Genomic DNA, 25,200 nt, shown 5'->3' on the forward strand with positions numbered 1-25,200 from the left:
CTTATCTGAAGGGCTTCTCCTCACACCGAGGTTAATTTGTTTTGTTAATCTCAACCAAGGTAGAGGATATCTGTGTCTCCCCAAGACTACCAGAAGATTTCTCCTCCTCTGCATTTGAGTGGCAGCATTCCAACTCAAAAGACAGGGAGAAGAGAAGCATCAGATGAGAACTGCCCACATCATTTCCTTCCTTAAAAAGGTCCCTGGTCTCCCCCAAACTAAAAAGAAGCAATCCGTCTTCTTAGACAGCAATGTCAAGGATACATCTTCGGCCTCATGTCCCACTAACCCTCCTCTCCCATCCCTAATGTGTAATATGCCAGCACAACCAACGTCATGTCCTTGTTCTTTTGTGTCTTTTTGCCTTTGTACATGTGAGCTATCCTTTCTAGAATGTTCTCCTCTTCTGCTGAACTCCAGTTCATTCTTCAAGACCCAGCCTAAATGGGACCAGGTATGGCCTTCTCCATTTCCCTCAGATAGACCCCTGTGGTCCCTCAGCACTTTGTGAATACTGCATTTGAACAGTTTTCTCCATGCAGAAATCTTTATCTTTCTTTATCTTTCCTGCTAGACGGTGAACTCCTGAGGGTACAGATCAAGATCATGTCTTAACTTACCTCTGGATACCCCCAGGGAACACCCACATACATGATATATGGTAGGAGTTCAAGAAATGTTTGCTGAATGAATTTAAAAATCCAGTCTCATCCTCATGGCCAAAACCTGATATTGACAGCTTGAGCAGGAATTCCTTACCCAGTTCCCTCAGCATATCTCTTGTATAGGTCAAAATGTTCCTTCTATTATGTTGAGGTACATTCCCTCTACGCCCAGTTTGTTTAGAGTTTTTATCATAAATCGATGTTGAATCTTGTCAAGTGTTTTTTCTGCATCTATTGAGATGATGATATGATTTTTATCCTTTGTTTTGTTAACATGATGTATCATGTTGATTGATTTGCAGATGTTGAACCATCTCTGCATCCCTAGAATAAATCCCACTTGATCGAGGTGTATGACCCTTTTAATATATTGTTGAATTCAGTTTGCTAATGTTTTGTTGAAGATTTTTGCATCTGTGTTCATCAGGGATATTGGCCTGGAATTTTCTTTTCTTGTGGTATCCTTGTCTGGTTTTGGTATCAGGGTAATGCTAGCCTCCTAAAAGGAATTTAGAAGTGCTCCTTCCTCTTCTGTTTTCGGAGGAGTTTGAGAAGGATTGGTATTAATTCTTTGAATGTTTGGCAGAATTCACCAATGAAGCCAACTGGTCCTGGACTTTTATGGGGAGGTTTTGGATTACTGAGTCAACCTCCTTATCAGTAGATTTTCTATTTCTTCATGATTCAGTCTTCGAAGGTTGTATGCTTCCAGGAACTTCCCATTTCTTCTAGGTTGTCAAACTTGTTGGCATATAATTGTTCATAGTACTCTTTTGTGATCCTCTGTATTTCTGCGGTATCAGTTGTAATGTCTCTTCTTTCATTTCTGATTTTATTTGAGCATCCTCTCTTTCTTTTCTTAGCACTGTCTAGCTAAAGGTTTGTCAATTTTGTTTATCCTTTCAAAGAACCAGCTTTTAGTTACATTGATCTTTTTAATTGTCTTTTTCATCTCTATTTCATTTATTTCAACTCCAATCTTTGTTACTTCCTTCTTTCTACCAAGTTTGGGCTTCATTTGTTCTTTTTCTAGTCCCTTGAGGCGAAATGCTAGGTTGTTTAAGATTTTTCTTGTTTCAAAGTGTTCCTTTTAATGCTTTACAGCTTAAACTTTTTATGCATTCAGTTTTGGGTTTCCTCCTTTCAACCTTAGTGATTTCACAAGTTCAAACAAAATAAAGATACAACACTACAACTAACAGTATCTACTAATAGACACAATATCATTCTAATGCCTAACCACTGCTAACATTTTGATGTAATAACTTTCCAGAGTTTTTTTTTCATATTTATATATTGATGTGTTTATGAATGTGTATTCAAAAAAATGTCCTTAATTTACACATACTGTTTAAGAACTGATCTTTAGTAACAAAAAATGATACAGGTTGCCCAGAGATAGTTGCATGGGACCCAGATTATGCATCTCCCCAGGATGGCTCATCCGCCTGCCTCTTGGGCCCTAGCTTGCTTGCTCTGTGGAGAGCTGGTTGTCATTACTACCACCTCATTCCCTGGGGCAAGCCTGCAACTCAGCCTCTGTAGCTTCTGCTGCAATGGAACAATGACTCTAGATAGTACCTGTTACCTCCATTGCATAGATGAGAAAACTGAGGTTAGGCCACTCCACAGGAGCGTGCAACCAAGTCAAGGTTTAAACCCAAGTCTGTTTAACTCCAGAAGTTATGCCATGGGCTTCCTCGGTTAAAAAATTGAGGCCACAGGTTTGAAATATCACAGTGAGGAAAAGGCGCGAAGTATCTCTCGTTCGATTTCTGTCCCCTCAGACATCTGAAGGTAAGAGTCCATGTAATGAGCAAATAATCCCCTTGGAGCCCCAAAGTTGTAGGTGCTGATAAATTTCACACACACACACACACACACACACACACACACACACACACACAATCATGAACAATGGCTTACACAAGAGCTTTATTTCCCTCTTACACAAAAATTCAGAAGATTGCAGCCCAGGGCTGGTATACTGGCTCTGCTCCACACAGGGATGCTGGCCTTGCCCAAATCACTGCTCTCCATCCCCAGGGGGCGGCTCCTGCTCTCATGGTCCAAAATGGTAGCTCCTCATTCCAGGCAGACAGAGGGAGAAACATGGAGGAGAAGGAGCAAACGGCAACTACCAGCTGTCTTATAAGGAAGGCTCCCAGAAGCTACCTCATAACATTGCCACTTACAGCTTGCCAGAGCACAGGTGCACAGCCATACCCAGTTGCAAAAGGAGGCCAGTCAAAGAAAAGGAGAACAAATATTGGGAGATAACTAACAACCTCTGTCATAAATAGGAAATTAAGGAAGAGTGGAAGTGTGTTCTGGAACCACCTCTGCTCTTACTAGCAAAGAGGTAACCCTGGACAACAGGGGAGGAAGGAAGGGAAAGGGAATTAACATTTAATGAAGGCCTGTGACGTGCCTGTTGCTCCACTGGGCACTGGGGGCCCCACTGGGAACAAGACAGACAGAGTCCCTGCCCTTCAGGAGTTTACAGCTAGTTAGGGGTAGAATCGAAATTCTAGACAAATCCACAGAATATTAGCTTCCTAGGGCTGCCATAACAAATAATCATAAATGGGGTAGCTTAAAACAACAGAAGTTTATTCTGTCTCAGTTCTGGGTGCCAGAAGCCTGAAAGCAAGTTGTCCGCTGGGCCACACTTCCTCCCGAGGTTCCAGAGGAGATTCCTTCCCTGCCTCTCCCAGCATTGGGTGGCTCCAGTCTCTCCTTGGCTTGTGGCTGCAACACTCCAGTCTCTGCCTGTCTTCCCATGGCCTTCTCTTCTGTCTTCTCCTCTTCTGTCTCTCAGAAAGACACATCATTGGTTTTAGGGCCTACCCAGGTAATTCAGGATGATCTATCTCATCTTGAGAGCCTTAACTTAATTATAGCTGCAAAGGCCCTTTTTCTAAATGAGATCACAGTCACAGATTCCAGGGGTTAGGATGGGAGCCACCATTCAACTCACTACAACAATAAACTAACAGACCAAAATCATCGTCCGTTGTGGTACCAAGGTATTCAGCAGCATCACTCACAATTTCCATTGATACTAAGTGTAATTAATTATTTCACTGTGAGCCATTCAAAATAAGCAGCATTAAATCTATGATTATGCATTATAAGGATAAGTGCCATAGAGAAAAAATCCAAAGGCACAAACCCTCAACTCACGTTTGCAAGATCCTTTTTCTAAATAAGGTCACATTCATAGATTCCAGGATGTGGACATATCTTTTTAGGAGCCACTAGTCAACCCACTACACGACTAAAGCCCTGCATGGGCTGCAGGTCCTTTTCATTCTGAAACTTGGGGTCAGCAAGTCTGCTTCTACAAGCATTTGTGCAGTGGCCTGAGTGGAAGGCACTATGCTAAACACTCTGGGGGTCAAATGGATGAGTCAGAAAGAGTCCAGCCCTTATTTAGTAATCTAGTGGAAGGTATCACATAAGACCACAAATGGCCATCCAGAAGCAGAGCCAAGAGGAAGGTCCCAACAGAGGACTATGAGGTCACAGGAGGTTAGGTATCCGATTCAAGGATCAGGAAAAGCTTCATGGAGGGGGCAGGCCCCAAAGGCTAGACCAGATTTCAAGAGGCAAGACTGGAACTCAGAATTCTGAGTCTGGAAGTCCATTGCCTCGTCCCCTTCCACCCCCACGAGATCCTGGCACGCAAGCCTTCCTTCACCATTCCTGACTTCACAGATCTTTCTCTCCATTTCTGCCTAAACCAGCCAAATGAGCCCTTTCTGTGAATATAGCCAATGAGCTCTGTCTGAAAATAGTGCATTGTGCAAACAAATACACTGTCTTGTTCACTAATTATTCACATTAAATTATGTTTTTAACATTTGCTCTTTGAAACATGGGCATCTTGTGCAAATCACTATTATTTACTCATCTGATGGAAAAATTCGCTGTCCATCTCATGATTCAAGGAGTTTAGGCAGCGCCTATTAGGTGTCAGCATTGTTGGGGAACATGGAAACCTATAAGACAGAATCCCTGCCTTCAAGAAACAAAGGGGAACCCAGTGAATACTTCTTAATAGATTAAATGCACTGAATTATGTAATAGAGTAAGTGTCTTATTAAGAGAACTTGAGTCAGCACACGAGAGGCCCTGTCCCTTGAGACTAGTTTCCCCCTCACTCTCCCACACATTTCCAAACCAGGAAGCACAGTGTAAAAGTTCTTTCCTATTAGAGAACAGACCATATTTTTTTTGCAGCATGCCAAACACTCTTCAAGATTGCTGAAACTCTTTGAATGCTTAAAAATAAGCCCAGGAAGTAAAACTGAGGAGAATAAACAACTGCAGATCACTTTCTAGTGTTTCCAACATATTTATTCCATTTTCTTCATGGTTTCATATAGCAGTTACTCACACTGATTGACTTTAAAAAAAGAGAGAAAAGAAAACTGGAATAAAGTTGACCCAGATGTGTACAGCGCCTCGCTCTGGGAAAACGTGTGCAGGCCTCGAGACTTCACACACTTGAAAGGCAGCAGGGGAAGGTTGAGGTTTATGGCTGAGAGTCTTCCACTGCAGCAAGAAGGTCAAGCGAAAGGTAAAATAGCTGTGATGACCTCTGTCTCACCTAAAATTCCAACCATGGCTTTCAGACCTTCTTGGGGACAAGAGGGTCGGGAGAGGCGTGGAGTGGCTTCAAGGGGTCCTTTAATCCACCTATCACCATATGGCACCTGAAGACAACTTCAATATACCACTTTTCTTCAAGTCCATAAGATGCTATTGTCATTAATAAAATCCACATCCACTAAAAGTGCTTGATTTGGGGGTATTTTTTCACATGCACTTACTGAACAGAGAGATGCTATAAATGTAATGACCATCACCTCAGTTCAGTTTTACAGGTTAAAAAAAAAAAAGGACCTGAGGAAAAGTATACATGCTAAAGCTTGATGGGGAGAGGACAGTATAATCCCAGAGTGGAAGGCAAGAGGGAATAAGAGAGGTGAGGTAGGCAAGGAGATAAAGCAGATACAAGGCGACACATTAGGTAGTTACCAAGCTATCACAGCCTCACAAGAAACTGCTGGCTGCTGGCTCATCAGGACAAGGCTGTGTAGAACCCACCATTGCCCAGAACAGTCCCCCCATCTCCTGCCTCCCCTTGGCCAAGGTTCACCCGTGGGTCTTAAATCTCCTGCACTTCTTGGTCGTATCCAGTAGTCCTTCCCAGAGAAGCCAGTGCCCACAGAGCTTCAGGTGAGTCCTGGCATGGTGGGGGATGCCAGGGCTTCTGCGGTACAGGTTGAGCCAGGTCTGGGTGCCAATGCTGCCGGCTCCATTGCAGCAGGAGTTACAGAGGCTGAGTTGCAGGCTTGCCCCAGGGAATGAGGTGGTAGTAATGACAACCAGCTCTCCACAGAGCAAGCAAGCTAGGGCCCAGGAGGCAGGTGGATGAGACATCCTGGGGAGATGCATAATCTGGGTCCCATGCAACTATCGCTGGGCAACCTGTATCATTTTTTGTTACTAAAGATCAGTTCTTAAACAGTATGTGTAAATTAAGGACATTTTTTTGAATACACATTCATAAACACATCAATATATAAATAGGAAAAAAAACTCTGGAAAGTTATTACATCAAAATGTTAACAGTGGTTATCACTGGAGTATGAATGCTTTTTATTATTCTCTCTTTTGCTCATCTGTATTTTACCTATATAATAAAACAATAAACTTCTACTTACAAAAGAAAAGTAGGTCCTCATGTAAAAAGATGTTGGGAGTCACAGGCCTAAACTCATGAGTCATGAAGGAATCAGCATTTCTATGTACTATTTCCAGTTGTAACCTCATCCTTTCCTTTGCCTCTTTTCTTTATCTGTAAACAAAAGGCTCCAGCACTTTAGAAGGGAGCCTGGCTCAGTGTGAGAAACATGTGTTTCTGCGGTAAAAAGACCTGAGTACGTACTACATATCTGCAAATTCTTGGCTATGTGATCTCGGCAAATCCAGACCTCAGTTTCCTCATCTGTAAATTGGAGGTTATAATAGATATACCCCATGGAATTGTTCTGAGGAGCCAGTGTCACAACATAAATCAAAACAGTCTGGAAGCAACAATGCACTACTTGTGCGTTATCTTAAAGTAATAAGGAAGATCAGGAGAGTCTGAGACGTAGGAGAATATAGATTTTGGATATGAGAGGATTTTTAGATTCATAATAAGACTAAGGAGCAATTAGAACAGATTTCTTTCTCTTGCCTTGGTGCCAGGATGAAGAAAACTGCCTGATACTTAAGACAAGTTCTAGTTACCTGGCAAGAACTTAACTGTGAACTTTGGCAACTCTGTTCCTGGCTAGGCACAGAAAATACCCTTAGAATTTACCAAGGTTCAAGAGGGGATTCAAAGACTCATCAAATTTTAGAATCAGAAGCACTGCAGCTTAAAATTTCACATTGTATAGATAAGAAAAGCAAAGCTCAGTCATCTACCCAGCATGACTCACCCAGGGTCACATATCTTTGTGGCAGAACTGCCTTTTGTAATCATAAAACAGTGGTCACGTGAATGTTTGTAATGTGCCTGGCATGCACTAAACACTTGACATAGTTGGTTTCATTTCATTATTGAAAGAACTTGATGAGGGGAGCATCAATGGACCCTTTTCAGAGAGAGAGAAACTGAGACTCAGGAAGCTTAAGCAATTTGCCAGAGGTTGTACAACAGACCCAACAGTAGGCCACCAAAGTCTAAGTTCTTCACCTGTGAGACTCCACATCCAGGGGCCTCCTCAAGTCCCTGTCCAACGTGCTGCTATTGCATCATGGTCCTGGGCAAGCCCACAACCACCCTCCACCTAGAACATCCCATGCCTGAGACAAGACCTCATTTGCAGCATAAATGAGACCCAGGGCATCTGGAGAGAGCTGTTCATATCTGAGCAGTTTATCTTTATTTTTTAAAAATAACTCTTACCTTCTCTTCTCCCAAAATCCAGCCAAGGAAAAACAGCTAGATATCCATTTCTGGGGAAGTCATTTTGGTTTCCTCCTGGTCTTCCCTAAATTCAATTTTCACAACTTTTCTTTCCTGCCTTTGGCTCTGGATAAAGTGACATTGCAGTACTCACTTTTATTTTAACTTGGGAAAATGTATGGCTTTTCTTTTGACAAAAATAAAAATAAAAAATAAAGTTTCACGTGTAACCAAAAGAGGGTTTTCTTCTTTGTGCATATGCCTCGGTGGTGAGCAAAATGGAGAATGTCATTTCAGAACCTTAAAATCAAACTAAAGCACATATGCTCTATAAAAAGCATTGTTTGACAAGATCAAGTTACCTCACGAGAGGGAAGCGATTTCACTAACCCTGCCTCTTTTGAACATCTGAATCTCCCCGGTGACTCTTGGCAGGAGGGTGGGGATACAAGGGGTTAAACCCCACCCAGGTGCATCTGGGTAACTATGCTCTGGACACTCACTAAAGAGCTGCCTGCAACGCTTAATCTTGAGCAGGTACAGGACGGGTTAAGGGAACTGACACAGCTGGATTTGCATTTAAGAGAAATCCGTGGAACAGGCCTGAATATCCACAAGCTGTGCAATTCTTGGAAAGGTCACTCAAGGCATACATAAAATGTCTTTTACAAACACACACACATATACACACAAATCTTCATAGCACATGTGCTCCTGAGGTGAAACCATATGTTCCCAAAATGGTCCTGGCTTTCTACAAAAGAGGACATCGGAGGCGCAATCACTCCTGTAATCACTGCCAAAGAGGAGGTCTCAGGTTGTCAGGACCTGTACCTATGAGGACGGGCGCATGTTGCAAGAGGCAGTTTACTCGGAAATGTGCATAGAGGTGGATGGATTTCCATCACAAGTTTGTTTTGCTTAGTGACCTAGAAAAAGGTCTCAAAGAAATCCCATTTGCTGAGATCTGTTCTTCCCCATATTATAAAGGTGTTGCATATTACCCGTGTTTGGCAAAGGTCTATAGGAAATGACAAGAATCCAGATTATTGAAGGGCATTTTAAATGGGAACTAGAGGCTAGTAATCATTAATTATTATAATACTCTCTTATCTACATAGTCCCAGTATTCTCAAGGGAATTATTTTATTTTGATCACTAGTGACTTAAATAAAAAGCAGCTTAATTACTTGGAGAATTAGGCTATAAATTATGGTGAAATTTTCTCATTTTTATTATGAGACTAGTTGGCTATGTCTATAGTTTCTGAATCCCGTTCCATTTTCTAATTTTAAATTACACTCTCATCTTCACCATCTTCTTCCCAAGTACAATCGAGGCCAAGCCAAAATGTCAACAGAATGAGTTTTTCCATGATGGTGGGAGTCTATTATCACATATGCTTTGCCATGACCCAATTAACAAATCATGAATAGACATCTCGTGACAGCTTTTTCCATCTCCAACTTGACTAATATTTTCATATTTTATTATTTTTAGATCTACATCCCCTTCTATACTCTATAGGTCAATTAATATAAAATTGTATATGCCTTTTTCTTTACCATTTGTGTTAGAAAGATTAGTTTTTCCACACACAGAGGAATTTTTAAAATATTAAATATTCACAACGTCAAGAGTTGTATACACCCCTGCCCTACAAATATTTTCATTATCCATTCATTTAGAAATATGCTATCTTCTTTTGGAACTCCTTGAAATTAAGAAGATTTTTTTTTTTTATTCACCCATCATTTACTGTTGTTTGTCTCTAACACAGGATTAGAATTTTTTTCACCTTTATGACCCATACTTCCCCATAAAGTCACATACATTTATTAAAGAAAACTGAAAATCTAGAAAGGCTTGAAAAAGAATATTAAAACAACTCATAATCCTACCATCTTATTATAAAATCTTAATATCCTTGTGCATTAAAGTCTGTAGTAAGGCAGAGCATTTGACAAAAAAAAAGGTTTTAATTAAAAACATATAATTTTTAAAATACCTTTAAATCCCTAAGTATGTCTTTAAAATCAACAAATAGTTTTTCTTTCCATATTGCTTATAGAATCTAGCAGTTGGAAATGGCTAGATTCCCACATCCCTGGAGCCCAGAAGGTTAAGGATTTGCTGGCCATGAACGGTTCCGTCAGGCTCCTGACCTGCCCTTTGCTCTTCTCTGCATTACAACAGGCTCCCCTCCACTATTCCTTTGCCTTTGAAGCAAGGTAACTGAGTGGGTAATGTAAGATAGGGCCCAACGAGGGCTCTCAGCAACAAGAAGGAGCTACAACCACCAGGAACGAAGACACCATAGGCTGGGCATGAGACCCCACCAGCCGCCCCAAAGACCAGGTTAAGGCTGTGTCTTAGTTTGCTCAGGCTGCCCTAGCAAAGTACCACAGACTGGGGGGTGGGGGGGTGGGGGGGTGTTAAACAACAGAAATGTATTTTCTCAGACTTCTGGAGGCTTACAAGGCCTAGATCAGGCCTGATCAGGTGTCTGCAGGGTTGGTTTCTTCTGAGGCCTCTCTCCTTGGCTGGCAGATGGCTGTCTTCTCCCTGTTATCTTCACTTGGTCCTTTCTCTGTGCATGTCTGTGTATGAATATCCTCTTCTTATCAGGACACCAGTCATACTGGATTACGACTTTCCCTAGTAACCTCATTTTAACTTAATTTCCTCTTTAAAAGCCCTATTCCCAAATACAGCCATATTCTGAGGTACTGGGGATTAGGACTTCAGTATATGAATTTTTAAAGGGGACACAACTCAGCCCATAACAGGTTGGTTTAAGTTTGCTGTTAGTCTGGTTGAATTCTGAGATTTGGGATTAAATGAACTGAAAGGTCCAAGCCAATCTGGCAAAGGAAACAATTAGCAGCTCTGAGAGGCATAGGGCTGCCCTGTGTTCTTTTTGAAATCTTAGATACTGAGGAAGAGATTATGGGACTGTGAGTCAAGAGCATGGCTATTTCCAACTCGGCCACCACCTGGCTGTGAGACTTTAGGTAAGTCCCCTTATTTCCCCAGGCCTCAGTTTCCTCCTTTATAACAGGTGGGCACTATGTCAGTTTAAAACGAATTGCTAGATGATCTCTAAAACCTCTATGAACCCTATGAACGAAAAAAGGCACACAACACTCGGGTTTTGCTTCGTGCATAATCGCAAACCTATCACATTACCCCCCAAAAGATTCACACTCTTCAGCTGGACATTCATGCACTCCACTACAGGGCTCCGCTGAACTGATGCCCCTTGCCCTGGTACCCTTCTCTGCCATCCAACTAGTCTACTGGCTATTTTTCTCCTCTCCTTTATTGATGTCTAGAGAAATCCCTCCCTTCCCTGCTACATCACCCATTCTTAAGACCCTGCTTGAATGCAGCCTCCTTCATAAAACCTTTCCTTTCCCTGTATGGTTTGGTTTCACCTCCCTTACTGTACATTTGTCATTCTCCCTGCCCTCAACAGTATTTCATTTCTTATAACTATCTACATACTCTCAAGTGCAAAAGACAACTAAAATATCTTACTTTTCATAATGGGGAAATGAGAAAACATACATGCGCCTGCACACTGGTGCAAAAGGGAATACAGGAAGGTTAAATCAGAAGCTAATGAGATTGACTGCCTAGGAGATATGAGTGGACATGATGGGAGGGTGGGAATGGGGTAGAAGGATGGTGAGAAGGGACATGTCTTTGAGTATTATTTTCTGTATAGTTCTGACTTCTAAAACCATATTAATGTTTCACACATAAGCAAACATATAAATAAATAAATAAGCAAAATCAATAAGGATGGGTAAAAATAAACCTAAAATGGAATGCAACTACACAAATGAACCCACTTAAAATTCAAATGAATGATATCATGAAAAGGGAAACAGGAGGGGAAAATAACCTTGGCATCCCAACTCCAACTTCAACCAACTTTTACCTGGATCTGGAACTGGACCTGCGAAGATTTAATGAAGAAAAGGAGAGGAGCGTGCATTAAAAAAAAAAAAAAAAAAAAAAGTTAGCTAACCACTAATTTAGTTCATTTATTTCATAGCTGATATAACAGAGATTGTTATATTTCTTCCCACTATCCAGTCTCCCTTTTCCCCTCTTATAACAGAACCCTGTTTTTATTGGGGGCAGCAATGGGATCATCTGAGATCTTTTCCTAGCCTCCCTTGCAGATAGCTGGGGGTGGTCATGTGACATTGGTTTGGCCAGTGAGATGAACTTGGACGTAACTAGGGTGAGGGTGGTGGGGTCCTGAGGAAGCTTTTTAAAGGGGGCTGACTCAGCTGGTGCCGACACTTTTGCCCATCCCCTTCTTGCCATCAAGAACATGAATGTGAGGCAGAGGGTGGATCAGCTACCTTTTGACCACAAGATGATGAGTATACACTAAGGATGACTGAGAGAACGGATGATGAGAGAGAAAAGGTGCCTGGGTCCCAGAAGACACTGTGGAATGGAAATGTCAGTTCTCTAAAATCTCTAATGAAATCTTGCCTTCTCATTACATGAGAAAATTAAAAAATGTGTTTCTCCATAACATTTTAAACCAATATTTTTCAGGTCCCTGTACCACACAGCTGAATACAGATTCTGACACAGCTGAGACTAGTGACAGAGCCAGATTTAGAATTCACATCTCTTAACTCCCAGTTCAGGGTATTTTCAACCACATGTGCCACTTACAAGTAATCCCTAAGCTCCTGTTACATCTCCAGCACTGCACAGATTCAGGCCTCCTATTTATCCAAGAAAACAAAAGTCTATTACTGCATTCTCAAGTCCGATTAAGCTGGGATTGGAAAGTCTCCCTTGTTGCTATTGATTCCATTAATTCATATGAAACTCTATGAATTACTTTTAAACCTGTGCATATGACAACTCTTTCTTCTTTTCCATTTAACGAGGTAATAGACAAAGGATTTTTTTTAGGCTAAGGATAAGCTCTTTTCTTACACTTACTGACTCAGACTGAATATATTTAGGAAAGCCTTGAAGTCTAACCCTTGAAAGTATCACTTGAATATATCATGGTTTGGAAGTTTTGGTAACATCACACTATAAAGTGGTCTTTTATTTTACCACCTTCACACTCATCTTGCCCCTCTGTACTTGCCCCAGTGTTTAGAACACTGTGTTGCGATTCTTCGGTATTTATCTGCCTTCCTCACTAGGTTGTTAGCTTCTTGAGGGCAGGGCATTAGGTCTAGTACATCCACTATCTAGCACAACCTCCCCTCGTGGGAGTTATCTTCATTAACAAATGGATGGAAAGATGAATGAATTATTCTGGACCTCAGAGAAGCAAAATACACATAAGCATACCTCATCTTATTGTGTTTTGCTTTATTGTACTTTATAGATATTGCATTTTTTTACACATTGAATGTCTGCAGGAACCCTGTGTCAAGAAAGTCTACTGGCATCATTTATTCCAACAGCATTTGCTTACTTCATGTCTCTGTGTCACATTTTGGTAATTCTCAACATATTTCAAACATTTTCATTATTATTATATTCATTATGGTGATCTGTGATCAGTGACCTTTGATGTTACTACCACAACTCACCGAAGGCTCAGATGATACCATTTTTTAGGAATAAAGTATTTAATTAGGTATATACACTGTTTTTTAGACATAATGCTATTGCACACTAAATAGACTACAGTATAATGTAAACATAACTTTTTTTTAACATCTTTATTGAGGTATAATTGCTTTACATTGTTGTGTTAGTTGCTGCTGTATAACAAAGTGAATCAGCTATACGTATACATATATCCCCATATCCCCTCCCTCTTGCTTCTCCCTCCCACCCTCCCTATCCCACCCCTTTAGGTGGTCACAAAGCACGTAGCTGATCTCCCTGTGCTATGCAGCTGCTTCCCACTAGCTATCTATTTTACATTTGGTAGTGTATATATGTCCATGCCACTCTCTCACTTCGTCTCAGCTTACCCTTCCCTCTCCCTGTGTCCTCAAGTCCATTCTCTACGCCTGCATCTTTATTCCTGTCCTACCCCTAGGTTCTTCAGAACCATTTTCTTTTTCTTTTTTAGATTCCGTATATATGTGTTAGCATATGGTATTTGTTTTTCTCTTTCTGACTTACTTCACTCTGTATGACAGATTCTAGGCCCATCCACCTCACTACAAATAACTCAATTTCGTTTCTTTTTATGGCTGAGTAATATTCCATTGTATATATGTGCCACATCTTCTTTATCCATTCACCTGTCGATGGACACTTAGGTTGCTTCCATGTCCTGGCTATTGTAAATAGAGCTGCAATGAACATTGCAGTACATGACTCTTTTTGAATTATGGTTTTCTCAGGGTATATGCCCAGTAGTGGGATTGCTGGGTCATATGGTAGTTCTATTTTTAGTTTTTTAAGGCACCTCCATATTGTTCTCCACAGTGGCTGTACCAATTTACATTCCCACCAACAGTACAAGAGGGTTCCCTTTTCTCCACACCCTCTCCAGCATTTATTGTTTATAGATTTTTTGATGATGGCCATTCTGACCGGTGTGATATGATACCTCATTGTAGTTTTGATTTGCATTTCTCTAATGATTAGTGATGTTGAGCATCCTTTCATGTGTTTGTTGGCAATCTGCACTGGGAAACCAAAAAATCCATTTGACTCATTTTATTGCAATATTCGCTTTATTGTGGTGGTCTGAAATCAAACCCACAATACCTCCAAGGTATGCTTGTAATTAATAAGCTTAATTGTGTGCCCTTCAGAAAAAAAAATTAATAAAAAGTTTATTCTAAAATCAGGAAAGAGTATTTGGAGGCTTTTTTGGAATTAGAAAATTCATTTGGAATCAGATTCTGTTCACTTCTTAAGACAATATCTTCTCACTGAAATATTTAAAGGCATTATTAGAATCTGAAAAGTGGGATTAATTTTTGCTGAGTCCGTTTGGCTAGCTAGAAACCCCAAAACACATCAAGGAGTACCGCAGGCCCTTAAGCCTACTGGCATTACATCCTCTATTACGGCTACTGACTGACTTAGTAAAGAAGTGTAAATTGGGGGTCAAGACGAGCCAGCCAACAACACCCAAGGCCAAATGTAAAGCTGCTGTGTTACAATTCTGCAAAGCTGTAGGTGATCAGCTGCTGGTTCAGAATCCTTGCTGGCACTGAGCTCGGCTGTCATAGAACCGTACATAAGTAATTCACATGTCAACTATCTATCATCACCATTCCCAAAACCAAGACTCCCTATTCTCATTCATCAAGTCAGTCTTCTAATCACCAACACGTATTCAGCACTCCGGGTTGCTAGCTTACTGCCGACCAGGAGCCATACTGGGTCCCAGGGGACAGAGGAGTCACACCCCATGGGTGCCTATTCTGACTCCTGCCCCTTCCTACCTGTACGACCCTGCAGGTTGTATAACCCCGCTGTGCCTCAGCATTCTCATCTGTAAAATGGGGGTAATAATACTACTACTACCTCATAGGGTTGTTGTAAGGATGAAATGAGTTTCTGTTTGTAAAGTATATTGAAGAGTGCCTGGCACACAGGGAGCCACGTCGAAGTGTTAGTTATTATCAATAGTGAATGAATGAAGAATGAAGAAATGATAACTTGAGTGAATATTCATGATATATTCAAATTTTAAAATGACATTTCAAAACAGCTGTATACAGTAAGATGTCAAATTAACATATAACGTGTATGAATAGAAAATACTCTGGTAGAAGATAAAAATTTTTTTTCAAAATGGATGAATTTTAATATATTTAAATCATACCTGGCTCCTAATTCATAAAGCAATCCTGGAAATTAATATAAAGCCCAACTAACTGATAGAATATTTGAAGATAAAAATATTAATAGTGATTTCCTCTTAGATGTGGGATTACAGGTTGTTTTGCTTTTATCTATTTTCTCTATAGCTTTCTATATAAATTTTACCATAAGAAAAGCAACAATTTCATTCATTTTAATAACACAGGCCTCAGTTTCCTGATCTCTGGGATGGAGGCAGCACGGTTCTCAGCATCCACAGCTGCGCCCTGATACATGGTTATCAGATGCTCAGCCAAAGAAAATGAAGTCACACACTGTTACTTTTCCTTTCCATAATGGTAAGAATGCCTCTTAGAATATCTTTCTTCAAACCAAATCCGAGTCAGTGGCAAGCATGGAAATTAGTATAAAGAGTAAACAGACTTGTTTTACAAAGTTAATTTCAGCAACGCCAGTCTCACTAAACCCTAAATCCCTTGATACTTCTCCTAGCCCTGGATTATGTGGTGACAGACAGTTACTGGAATCTAGAGGAAAGAAATAACACTCTCTCAAAAAAAACAAAAAACCTACCACATGGTGTCCCTTCTGCTATTTAAGTGATTTTCCCTTCTCTAACATTGAGAAGTTCCTCCACCCCTTCACCTGGTTTGATATTTAAAACCAAGAGTAACCATTTATGGTTTTAGCAATTTTACAGCAGTATCAAAAGCTCTGTCCAGTCCTACATAGAAATTAGAATTCTGTAAAACTCAGGTAAGCAGAAGAGGGTACCTGTACAGAGCACAAAGAACACTGCTTTTCCTCATCTTGGCGTTAAATTCACTCTTAGACTCCAGTCATCCAAACACAGCTAGGTTTCCTGGTGCCAACGGAACCCATATCTATGAGTGCCCTTCAGAACTCAGGACTACATCAGTGACAACGGGACTGTAGCATTGTTCGTTGTTAAAAAGAGGCTTGGGTGAAGACTCTGAACAATGTGGCCTGATGCCAGGCACCATGGACAAGATGCTCAACCTTTCTGGGCCTCAATTCCCTCATCTATAAAACAGGCATATTAATATCACCTTTGAAGAATGCTGCAAAAGCGGGTGTGAAAGCACTTGATAAAATGCATCGCACTCCATAAATGTGCAAATTCAAGAGGCGCAAAGAGGGAAAAATGTTCAAAGCACAGAAGGAAACAAAAGGCAAACGCTTGCAGTGCGTGTACCCGCCAAGGCTGCAACTAACGACGCTGGGTCGGGGGCTCTGCTAGGCATCTGAGCGCGCTACACCCTCGCCTGTGTGTGCAGCTGCCATCAATCACATCCCGAAAAACTTCTCAATGTGGATCTTGTAGGGAAAACTCAATGAGCCAGAAGCGAGAGAGACTGATTAAAGAGGCAAAATAAACACTGTATTCCCGGGCTCTCGGAGACTAGCAGCCCCACACCCTAGATCTGCACCTTCCCACCTGTGACCAAGGGGGAAGGGGAGTGTGCTGGGGGGAGCCGGTCGCGTGTGAGGTCGCGTGTGACTGAGCGCTGCCCCTCCCGGTGCTTCTCCGTGGGTGGCGGCGGTACTTTATGTACCGTTTCCATAGAGAAGCACAAACTTGCTGGGAGATTTATGAACTTCATTTCCCCATCAGAGGACAGGGAGATATTTCTGTCCTGGGTTAGGGTGGGAAGATCATAAAGTCACATACGTTGCGTTCTCTTTCTTTCTCTCCTCCTTCTGTCCCTCTCCCTCTTTCTCTCCCTCTCTTTCTCCCTCTCTCACTTTTTCTGTCTCCCTCCTTCTCCCACTCACTCCAGGCCCCTTCCTCTCTCCTTCCCTCCCCTCTCACCCCTCCTTTCTTCTCTCTCCTTCCTACTCTCTCTCCTTCCTTCTCCTTCTCTTCTTCTCTTTTCCCTTTCTTTTTCCAATAATTCTTTACTGAATACCTACCATATTAGCACCAGGTACCAGACTTGGCGCACCTATATTGTAGCAAATGGCTTCTTAGTCCTTTATTCTTTCCTTTTATAAATTCTTTCAACCAAAAAATTGAAGCATCTATTATGGTGCCAGGTACCCAATAGAAAAACTATTTATTTCAATTCAGAAAATATTTTTGAACTATCATAGTTTGCTGGGAACTAGGGATAGAGAATTGAATAAGATGTAGCCTTTGCCACCAAGGAGCTCACAGGTTACGGGAGACCCACGTGTGAACAGGAGACATATGGTATTTAGTCTATAAGGCAGAGATGGCCGGCTGTCCAAAGAATTGTGTGTGCCTTTCAAGATGCAGAGTTATTGCTGGGAAGTGGCCAGCAAGGATCTACATGTCTTGTCTCAGCCCCACCCCAGTTGTCTAAATGTGGTCAGGTAACAAAGTGAGCTGTGGCCAAAAATACCCTCCTTATAACCCTTCACATTCTCCCTCTCCCGTCTGCTGGCTGGAGATTGACGGTACGTTAAGGTAACGGTAGAAGCTGCAAGTTGAGGGTGGCAGAACCTCCATCAGCCTGGGTCCCTGAATGACTGTGCGGAGCAGAGTCTCCCAATCCACTGCAAATTGGTCTTTAGATAGCAAGAAATATACTTTTATTGTATTAAGCCCCTGAGTTTTCAAGGATTCAGTTATGACAGCTAGTACTATCTTAACTAATAGTGTGACAGTTCATTTGACAAATATTTATTAATACTATAATATTAATATAATAATATATATTATTTTTATATGTTATATGCCAGATATTATTCTAGGGATATATCAGCGAACAAGAGAGACAAAGATCTCTGCCCTTCTGGAGCTGATATTCTATTGAGTACCCAGCATGATGGTAGGTGCTCAAAAAATATTTATTGAAGGTATAGACTCACTGAGTTTGCATTTTAGAAAAGAGTGGGGGAACTGAGAAACAGGTAAACAAACCTCTAAAATAATTTAAAATAGCAAATGACTGAACAATCTAGAATAAGAATACTTTCAGAATGTAGCCTGAATTTCACCAGGTAGAAAAGCCTCTCTCCCTCTTTGTCTGTTCGTTCAATGCTAACCCTGCCTTCTGCCCCCCAACCCCAGATAGGGAGTTACTTCCTGACAGGGATGGTCTTATTTGTCTGGATATTTCCAGGACCTGGCACAATGTCAAGCATTTCATAAGCACTCAATAAATGTTGACTAAAACACGGTTTTATTCTCTAAAATTTATATATGTTAGGCATATGGCATATCCTTTTATTTTATCAAAGGATATTTTATATTCCTAAAAATATTACAAAATTAATTTTAAAATATTAGAACTATAGACTTGCCAGAGAGAGTAGTTCTACCCAGGGGATGGGTGAGCCAGCATCATGGACGGGTAGATAAAAGGGTCAAGAGGCAGTACCAATAGTGAGTGCAGACAAAGGCGAAAGCCTGAGAGCTGAAGTAAGTCAGGAAAATTTTACAGAAAATACCATTAATAATCACAGCTTGCTTTTTTATGGCGTTGTAGAGCTTACGAAGCATTCCCACACCTATTACTTCATTTGACACATTTAATAGCTCTCTAGGGTAGCTATTATTAACCTCAAAGAGATTAAGGGATTTACCCAAGTTCAACGGCTAATAATTAATAGAGAGCCAGAATTCAAACTCTTGTCCTTTTATTCTGCATCTTGGAATAAGGCTCCAAGGTGAGGTGGGAATGTGTGAAGCAAATTTTAGGGGCTTTGCAGACAGCAGCTTCCTTGGAGCACAGGGTTAAATGTGCTTACATACCACTCAACATTTCCAGTGACTGGCTCACCTCTGCTTCTAAGAAATTTCAAGCTGTCTCATAAAGGAACCAGGGACTAGTCAGTTTTTCCCCAGCATCCTGCCAGCCAGTTCTGGTGCTTCGGTAACATCACCACCTTACCCTGATTTCATCATTAGGCAACAAAATCCAGTTCCTTGATTAGATGAGGAAGGAACACTTAAGTTCAACAAGTCAATTTAAAATGAAGGGGAAGGGACTTCCCTGGTGGCACAGTGGTTAAGAATCCACCTGCCAGTGCAGGGGACATGGGTTCGAGCCCTGGTCCGGAAAGATCCCACATGCCGCGGAGCAACTAAGCCCGTGCGCCACAACTACTGAGCCTGTGCTCTAGAGCCAGTAAGCCACGACTACTGAAGCCCACGTGCCTAGAGCCCGTGCTCCGCAACAAGAGAAGCCACCACAATGAGAAGCCTGCGCACCGCAACGAAGAGTTGCCCCCGCTCGCCGCAACTAGAGAAAGCCCGTGCGCAACAACAAAGACCCAACGCAGCCAAATAAATAAATAAATAAATTTGTAAAAACTAAAATAAAATGAAGGGGAAGGAGGAGGAAGCATTCTTTAGTGCCTACCAAGTGTTAAGGAAATCATTCAGAGTAAAAGAGGAACCAGTATATATTGGAGATGGTTTCAGATAGCATAGAGTTCAAGTTATTGAACATAAAACAACACTGGAGGGTTTCTGCTCATATTCCCAGAAATGCTACCATAATTTAAGCAAAGCTCTGGTGATCCAGGTGCCAAAGAAGTCCTTTTAAAATTCTACCTGCTATCAAAACAACTTTAGAAAGTGCACACATGTTATTTACTTGTATGTTTCTTTAACAGTATGGTAGAGGTTATTGAATGATTATGACATAATATGAAACCTGTTTAATAATGGGATTGGCTGCTTTGGTTAAAGAGGAAGCATACCGTGAATGGAGGATCAAGGATTCACCTATCTAGGACACTGTGGATGGAAGCATGCATCATGCAGGAGGTTGGATGTCATGACCTCTAAAGTCCACCTAGAGACCCTGTGATCACCTGTGTTGAACAGAGGTCATCCCAGATCCAGAGGAGCCATAGCTCTAATCTCATAAATGCCATCTCCATGACATCTCTGGGTATCACTTTCTGAGCAGAAAACACACCCAGTCTCAAAGGAAATAAGGAAAGGTATGATAAAATAGAAGGAAAATCATAATATATCTAGGATCAAGATGAAAAGAAAAAGTCTATAATTTTCCAACAATGTTCAAAAGAAAAAGTCTAATAGCTAAGTGTTCAGGGCCAATGATTCCATCTTCCTGAGTCTTGGATCTCTTATGGTAAAATGAGAGGGGAAAGAGACTGACAGAGCACCTCAAAATTCTCTATTAGCTGAGGCGGTTACTCAGTGACTTCAGAAAGAGGCTAATGGTACATTGGGTGCCTAATTGAGACGAGTAGATATCTATTCTTGGTTGTCACATTTTCTATATGGGAACCACATGCCAGAATCTCAGTCTGACTCCATCTGCCTCAACTTTAAACTCCACCTTGGTAAACCTAGATAGTCCTCTTTCTAAGGTCTAATCATCTTTTCAATGAGACCAAGATACAGGGCTTATTTGTGGGTGGTGGGTGTTAGCCTTTACTCAAAGTGTCAAGTCCAGAAATGCAGCCAACTTAAAGACAAGATTATATCTACTACCTAACCAGAGACAATGAAGAAGAATGTGGATAACTATTATTTATATTTCTAAATCTGAGTAATAGGCCTGTGTTCGAAGAACACAAATATATTATAAGAATGCAACACTCTGTTAATTCTGTCCAAGGATCTTTATCAGCCATCTAACATGCTGTTGGTTGTCATCTCTACCTTGAGGGATTATGAGATTTTATCTAAAATGCTTTATAACTTTTCCCAAACTCTGGTCAAATCACATGCTTACATATAAAATACAATCATGCCATAAGACTATCAATGTTATGTGTCCTTCAAATATGTTTTATTAAAGGTATTCAAAGCTGGCTTAAATAATGTGACCTAAAACCTCCCATAATTTATGTCTAAGAGTTTTTTGGACCAAGGGAAAACAAGTACTGTAGGATTTCCCACACTCCCTTCAAGGATTTGAAGGACTTTAGTCTACTTGGCAAAATAAAGAAAATACGTTTAAGATGTAATGCTCTTGCCAGAGAAAGGGTTTTGACCTTCTAGCCAAACGGATTCCCAGCTAATGGCCAACTCAAATGAAAACCAGCTTTTAGTCTACAATTTGAAGAATATTTGTAACTACCATTTCCGTCTTCCCCACTTTGCCGACTCACTAATCCATTGCCCTGAAGGAGGGATTATACACAGGGCAGTGGCAGTGGTTTCTATGTGTGAACAATGAAGAATCAGATCCTCTTTGCTCCTCCTTCCTTTTTTTTTTTTTTTAACTCACCTAGCCCAGAAGTCTCCCCTGTGCTAAAGAAGCCCAAGCCTAAACATGATAGGAATAAACACCAGGCTCACAAAATTTATCATGCAAATGTAAGATGTGTGTAATGTGTTCAGGGGGTGGGGGGTTATACGTATATGAATGAATGAATGAATGAATGAGAACGGTTACTGCAGAGAGCAACACACAGGCATTTACCATCACCATCAAAGTGCTTTCTCTTATAAACTTTTAGAACACAAATGTTGACCCACATGGGATAGCACTACCAGAGATTACCAATACTTTTGATGTCATTAACTGAAAGAAAAGACCACTGTTTCCCTTATTTCCTAGAAACATTGAAGCCTATAAATCTAGTGAAGAAGATGGAGGCGGGGGGTGGAGGGCGGTAGAGGAAAGTCCCTACCCAGTCAATAAAAGACAAAAGATGAAACCTACACACACACACACACACACACACACACACACACACACACACACACACAAAGAAAGAAAGAAAAAACCCACAACTTTTATTTAGACATCATGGAGATATATTTGAAATAAAATTGCCAAAAATCAGCCTCTTTTCACCTGACATACAAGTCATCACAGACAAACAAGTGAATAATTATCTTTAAGGCCAAATTTAATGCATCCTTTTTTTCCTTCTCTCAGCCCCACCCTTACGTGTACCCTCCTAGGAATTAGATTTTACGGTGCCTCCTCTTCCTCTCGCCATACTGTGGAAGCAGAACTTGAGAAATCAGGACCAGATCTGGAAACTCTGAACAGCAAGACTCTGACATCACTTTGGTAGCAGGAAGTACCACAGAAGTCTGAGGTTTCATGCCTCACTGCCCTCTCAATACAAAATCCTCCCAGTGACACTGTGCCCAGAAGATGTTTACTGCCTAAACGCACAGCCAATCGCCCCTCAAAGAAACACTCTTCCAGCTGTACATTGTGTCCACCACTGTTGAGGCAGGGAGACCGTACACGCTGCGGCTGACCCCATAGAAACCCATCCATCTTGAAATATGCCGTGCTGCTTTTTGCTTTCTTCTGCCAGTTGGTCCCTGGCAAAGGCAAGTGATGAACCAAACACAATGGTTTCATAGCACCTGGTAGAGAGGGGCAGGGGGGAGGGACTGTGCCTTTGGGAATCCAGGCTTGCCACAAAGCTAGTCTTTGTGACAGCAGCTGCTGGTCTCTCCTGTCATCCCCCCACCCACCCCTCGTACCCTTCCTGGTTCTATTTCTAGGAATCTCAGGCTGCATAGCTGGGGGAGGTTGGGGGAGGTTCGCTACGAGTCCTACTCTTTCCATTCTGCAGATGAGAAAATAAAAGTTTAGAGAACTTTGGCAACTTGCCCAAGTTCATGGTGCTCATTAGTGGTGGCAGAGCTGGGCCAAACCCAGGACTGCTGGTTCAAGTCCAATATAGACTTGCAGAAGCGTGGGTTTTACACTAAGAAGAAGAATGCTGGGTTTCAGTCCTAGAGTCGTTGCTCACTGGTTGGTGACATTGGGGAAATAACATTTCCCCACCCATGCCTTCTCAGGCTTTCTCATCTGTAAAATAAACAATATATACAGCTACAGCTCACAAGGGAGATGTTCATCTCTGAGAATATATTTAAAGGTGCTTATAGGAATATAAAATGTTAGTGTTCTTGACAAATCATTCTTCATAAACCACAGCAAGTTTCTTTCTTGTGTTTAAGGATCCATCAGGCCTCTGGGTCGGATGGATTTTTCATCTTTTCAGACTCAACTTGCTCTCATCTTCTGCAGAGCCCCCTCTGTCCTTCCAGATGTAGTGAGGGGCAAAGCTCGCCCTGCACACATCTATTTTTGCCCTGTATTATAATGATTCTTTGTGCTTTTTTCCCCATTAGGTTGTGAGAGTCTCAAGAAAATGGACCATGTCTTAATCATCTTTGCATCTTTAGCACCTAGCACAATTCTGGGCCCATAAAAAATGAAACTGTTTATTATTTTAAAAATAATAAAAAGGAAACATCACTAATGGGCAAAGTGACTTGAAACAAACTAAAGGTGACCATACTTTCTTGGACTTGCAAATTCTGAAATGAAAGTCCTAGGCAACCACTCATACTTGCAAGTCTTCCTCTGAGGTGTTTTTACAGGTAACACACCTCCGTCAGCTCTGAATGCCTCAGACAAAGGACTCCATACCACCACCCTCCAGTCACTTGATTTGTTATAATTATACCAAAGCATTTTTTACATGTATCACTCTTTGACAGTCTCTGGGGTATTTCTAACTTACCACAAAAAAGAAAAACTTTTTTATGTTGCTATTTTTAACAGGGCCCTCAAGATGCAAAGAGATGGAAATAATGTTATAAATCAAACACAGAATTTCTTCCCAAACTGGAACCTGTGACTGCTGCAACTCTGAGGAACATTGAGAGGATCAGCATTTGGTGGGTCTGATTAACAGGAAGCAGTGGGCTAGGAGATGCTCCCGTATTTGACTCATGGTGAGCCCAGATGTCTGTTCCCAAGGGCCAGGATGAACACCAAGCACAAAATGCAGTTTTAAAATATCATCAGTCATGGTGATAGGAATAATAAGAAAAGATGTCATCTTTTTGAGTTCTTTACTATACACTGTATCCCTTGGGGTAAATGACACAACTGTATTTGGAACAGTTCTAGAGAAATACAACATTCTGATATCTCTATGGAAGATAGAGTCATCAGTTAGGGTCCAGACAACTTGTTATTCCCAAGTGGGCCATTCTGTCTCTCACTTTTGTGTCTTTATGAATGATTCCCTCTACCTGGAATTCCTCCACCACCATCCTAATCTTCCATTTTCCCGCCATTGTTTCTTTTTAGCAAACTCATCACCTCTGGGAAATCTTCCAGCATCTCCTATCCAGAATAAAGTACTCTTTCACCTATGATTTACAATAAATGAAAAATCCCCTTGCATTGCAACCATCTTTCTCTTTGTTTGAATCTCCCTTTGGACTGTGAGCACCCTGAAGGCAGGACATTTACCTTTTTCACCTTTTTATTCCCAGTATCTGTTATGGAATTTTATACCTATTACTTCTAGCACAGGGTAGGTATAAAAAAAATATTAAATGAATGAATGAGTAGAATGAATAAAGAGTTCCCTTAAAATAGCAGGACAATTTGGCAAATCAAAAATAAAAAGAAGGGGGCTTCCCTGGTGGCGCAGTGGTTGAGAATCTGCCTGCCAATGCGGGGGACACGGGTTCGAGCCCTGGTCTGGGAAGATCCCACATGCCGCGGAACAACTGGGCCCGTGAGCCACAACGACTGAGCCTGCGCGTCTGGAGCCTGTGCTCCGCAACGAGAGAGGCCGCGATAGTGAGAGGCCCGCGCACCGCGATGAAGAGTGGCCCCCGCTCGCCGCAACTAGACAAAGTCCTCGCACAGAAACGAAGACCCAACACAGCCAAAAATAAATAAATAAATAAATAAATTTATTAAAATAAATAAATAAATAAAATCTAAAAAATAAAATAAAAAGAAGGAATTGGTGAACAAGATAAGAAAGGTGACATCTTCCTATTTCTGTAAAATATTC

At 41.3% G+C, this 25,200-nt stretch overlaps 1 protein-coding gene and 1 pseudogene across 6 annotated transcripts in view; both read right to left on the minus strand.

Annotated features, from left to right (window-relative positions):
* ROR1 (receptor tyrosine kinase like orphan receptor 1) overlaps positions 1-25,200 on the minus strand; it is a 408,226-nt gene that overhangs the window by 255,579 nt on the left and 127,447 nt on the right. The gene's annotated exons all lie outside the window — the stretch shown is intronic.
* LOC309656812 (keratin, type II cytoskeletal 8 pseudogene) overlaps positions 10,070-25,200 on the minus strand; it is a 411,180-nt pseudogene continuing 396,049 nt past the window's right edge. The window contains exon 2 of the transcript XR_014268795.1: positions 10,070-13,699. The product of XR_014268795.1 is annotated as a keratin, type II cytoskeletal 8 pseudogene (transcript). The remainder of the gene's footprint in view (positions 13,700-25,200) is intronic.

The sequence above is a fragment of the Balaenoptera physalus genome, assembly GCF_965194825.1.
Source record: "Balaenoptera physalus genome assembly, chromosome: 1".
Classification (NCBI taxonomy): domain Eukaryota; kingdom Metazoa; phylum Chordata; class Mammalia; order Artiodactyla; family Balaenopteridae; genus Balaenoptera; species Balaenoptera physalus.